Source organism: Dipodomys ordii, unplaced genomic scaffold (genome assembly GCF_000151885.1).
Source record: "Dipodomys ordii isolate 6190 unplaced genomic scaffold, Dord_2.0 Scaffold4, whole genome shotgun sequence".
Lineage (NCBI taxonomy): Eukaryota > Metazoa > Chordata > Mammalia > Rodentia > Heteromyidae > Dipodomys > Dipodomys ordii.
This window is the reverse complement of record NW_012267220.1, coordinates 31,228,748-31,232,841: the sequence shown is the minus strand read 5'-3', so window position 1 is coordinate 31,232,841 and position 4,094 is coordinate 31,228,748. Positions and strand designations below refer to the sequence as shown.

Here is a 4,094-nt window from a genome sequence, read left to right as displayed (position 1 = left end):
GAAGTGGCACTGTGGCTCAAGTGGTAGAGTGCTAGCCTTGAGCTGAAGAGCTGAAGGACAGTGCCCAGGCCCAGAGTTCAGACCCCACCACTGGCCCCCCCCAAAAAAAAAGAAAGAAAGAAAATGTACTCATTACCTTGTTCATGTAATTGTAAACCCTCTGTACAGCATGTTTACAATACAAATGTACAAAAAGATTTATTTAAAAGACCCTTGTACTTATTATGTATTCACTTAGCTGAAACCTATTCCAAGCTTGTCATGTGTGCACTAATGTGCACTATATCTTTATATGGTGATAGAAATATTTAAAATGTACTTTCATTTAGTGAGAAAGTGGAGAGAGGAGAAGAGGTAAAAAGATTTTAATTATCTATACAATTATTCTAAAGTAAAAATGTGCATACTAAAAATTGGTTTACTTCTGTCCCATTTAAAGATAGGGAAAAAAGTGGATGAAATCATAAAAGAAGTTATTACTCTATGTTGATATTTTATACCCTAATTTTGCTCTTGACTCTATAACTAGCATAAGTAAATTAAATTTTTCTTCAAATATGTATATAGGCTAGATACCAGAAAATACTTCTCCTCCAAAAAAATCATCATGCTATATAAGCTTTGTTTGTGGAAATAATTATAAATCCCACTTCTGGAGTTCTTCAAAGAGAAAAATGGCCAGGGTGATGGTACTTTATTGTAAATATCTTGGACTGAGACTTTGCTTGGCTCTTTCTTCTGCAAAGAGCCTTGTCCAATCCAAGAGCTTAATAAATGTTGAATTACATGTAACATTTTTACATAGCCTCTGGGGATGGACTCTCCATTCTAATAAGACTTTTCTAACTCTAATTCTCATGATTTGCTCCTGTGTAGGTAATAGTCATGAATACAACCAGATCTATAAATGCAAAGTATTTTGTAGTCTCAATATGTCAAAGATTTCATTAAAAGTAACATTTTAATAAATAAAAACAATGGAGTTCTTCTAAAATGGAGATCTGAGGAATTTTTGTATAGAATTTTGTATAGAATGAGCATCACTTAATGTGTGATCTCATTAACATGGGTTAATGTGAAGGAGAGATTGACTGGGAAATAAGATAAAATTACAATAAGAAAGGTCATTATCCTAACAATGAGTACTATTGTAAGATTTATGGTGGAATCAAAGCAAAAAAGATCGGAACGAGTGAATTAGGGAAAAGTTCAATATATATCAAATCGATCATTTTGGCCCTAATAGATTTCTGGAATAATCCTTCTTCACACAATAAAAGAAAGAACATAAAGTATATAGATGGTGGAGAGATGTGAAGAGTGTGTGTGTAGGGGGGAGTTTTCAGAAAAATTGAGGTAGAGGTGAGGTTAATGCAGCTCTTGGATTAATGTGGTCACAACGTAACTGATGTACAGAGAGAGTCAGTCATAAATTGCTTCAAGGGAATCAGAGGGCAATGGGGGGCCCAGGCAGACTCTCTGAATAATAGTTTCAGAGCATCTGCTGTGCAATATGGTTTGAACCTTTTGAGGCCCCATTGTATAACTCACTTGTCACTTGGCTTGAGGAACAGATGACAGATCTGCCAGGAACATTCGGGAAGGGGATGAGCCAGATGTTCTTTTTGTATGGATATTTTAACAAATGCATTGATCTAATATTCTGAACTTATCTGGGATTTTAATATTTCATATGTACGATGTTGAGGGAAAAATACTGCCCTAGCAAGAGAAACAGAATGAAACGTAGTAGAAGGATTTACTTAGCACTGTCATTTTATTTATTTTATTATTTTTAAGTACCAAATTCCTTTATTTGAAGGAATGATACAAATGAAAAGCACTTAGGATGTTCTGGTACAACTTATAGAAAAGGTTATGGTAACCCCAACATTTTTGCACTGCCTTGGTGACCAGAAGTCACGTGTGGCTTTCAGGGATCAGCCTAAGGCTTGGCTCTCATTGTCACTGTCTCCAGAGTGTGCTTATCAACGAGACAGTCTGCCATGCCAGATTCAGGAGCTCCCATCTTGTGCAAATTGGTGACATGGTTACCCAATTCTTTGATGGATTTCACCTGCTCATTCAGGTAATAAGAAGTCACACAAGTGGGGGTCATTTTTGTCAACGGACAGTTGGTGCAGTTCCAGCAGTGACTGATTCACAGTTTTGTCCACGTGCAATGCACAGCCCATTGCATTCAGCCCATTTCCCAGTCAGCACGGTCTGGTTTCTTGACATCCTGCAAGAAGATGTAGCCACCTCGCTGGTTCTGCAGCTTCATCCGTTTCTCTGCATGTTCTCTCTCCTCATGAGATTGGCGATGAAAGTATTTGGCAAAGTTCTTCAAAGCCACATCATCTAGGTCAAATTAATAAGACATGGACAGGTAGACCCAGGAGGCATACAGCTCCAGGTTGATCTGGCGGTTGATGGCTGTCTCCTCCGGGTCCTGTGGTATTTCTGGAGCACCTGCAAGGGGGATGCGGCTGCTAGGAGACACATAGTAGTTGCTGGCACTGGAGGGGCGGTGGAGGCCCGGGGGTGGTCCCAGGATGCAGTGAAGTGGTGGTGAGGGGCAGGCGGCATGGGGGTCGTGAGCCCAGTTCCGTTGAAGCAGGAAACGGCTGCAACTCTAGGCAGTTGTCTGACCCACTATGCCATTTTAAAACACAAAGAACCACCAGATTAAGTTGCCTGTGATATGCTTATATTTCCTCTGAGTCACCCTTCATCTCATAAAAATGAATTCAGAAATATGACCTTTTCGAACTGTGAAGGAAACTAAGGTTGATATGGTACCAGTTGTGAGAAAGACCCAACATTTAGAGAAGCAGAAGGGCTATTTGGGCTCTATCCCCTCAAACACACATTCCTCCACAAACATCCCATTTCTCATTCATGTTCAGGCATGTGTGGTCACACACATACACACACACACACACACACACACTACCTTATCTCTATGAGTCAAACTTTTTGCGTATGAAGCATATGTGTATGTTGGTACCAGGGTTTGAACTCAGAATTAGGCTTTCATTCAGCTTTTTCACTCATAGCTGGTGCTCTACCACTGGAGCCAGGCCTGTACTCCTGCTTAATTTTTTTTCCTGGTTATTTTGGAGATGGAGTCTCATGGAATTTTTTTTCCTATCTGGAGTGGTTTCCAAACTTGATGTTCAGATCTCAGCCTCCTTAGTATCTAGGATTACTGACGTCAGCCATTGGGCTCCTGGAAAAGTGAGTCACTCATGTTTGAAGACCTAAAGACCTCTGGATGATTGCCTTGTCAGTCCTCACTTTCTCCTGTAGTCTTTTCACTAGCTAATAAATTGGGTGGATGTTAGCTAAATTACATCAGATTAAATACTTGGCTACTCATTGTCTTTAGTCACTGGAATATGATAGTCTGGGCCTAAGTTTTACTGGCTTCATCAGCCTGAACAACCTGTCTTCCTCTCTGCTTTCCTTCTGAGAATTATAATTTGGCTTCCTGTCTCTAAGAATGACCTGCTAGTCCCTCATGATTCTTGTACTGTGATGGCTGCATTCTCTGTTCCAAATCTCTAACATTCCCCTAGTTTGTTTGTTTGTTTTCAAGCTGAATGACCCTTAGTTGTTCTTTGTAGCTTAGTTCTACTAGGATATCTTCCTGTAAAGCAGAGTTACTAGTTCATTCTATATGCAATTATATTGTTTTCTTCATTCCTAGTTTTTGTGCAGGAGTTTTTTGCAACTGTTGTTAATAATGGTTTTTCTCTCCTTGTTGTGAACTCATTAAGCCAACATAACCTGGCTTGCTCATTTCTGAATCCCTAGGACCAAGACAGCCCTTATAGAAGGAATTTCCTGAGTATTGATTGATTGAACACTATCCTCACCAAACACTTAAGGCTTATATCTGAAGTCTCTGTTACTGTTAAGTGCTTTTCTTCTACTATGTATTCTCTCCTTTATTGGTTTCCCAGATGCCCAGCTTAACAGTGTACTCTGTTTGCATATCTATGGGTTGAACTCTAGAAATACTTAAATCCTCCATATCTTGTCTTATATAACTTTTGTGACTCTTGCTTGAAATGGTGTTAAATAATGCT

General features: G+C 39.3%; 1 pseudogene; it reads right to left on the bottom strand.

Moving 5' to 3' along the window:
- Window positions 1-1,834: 1,834 nt before the first annotated feature.
- Window positions 1,835-2,589, bottom strand: LOC105991546 (annotated as a pseudogene).
- Between the last annotated feature and the right edge of the window lie 1,505 nt (window positions 2,590-4,094).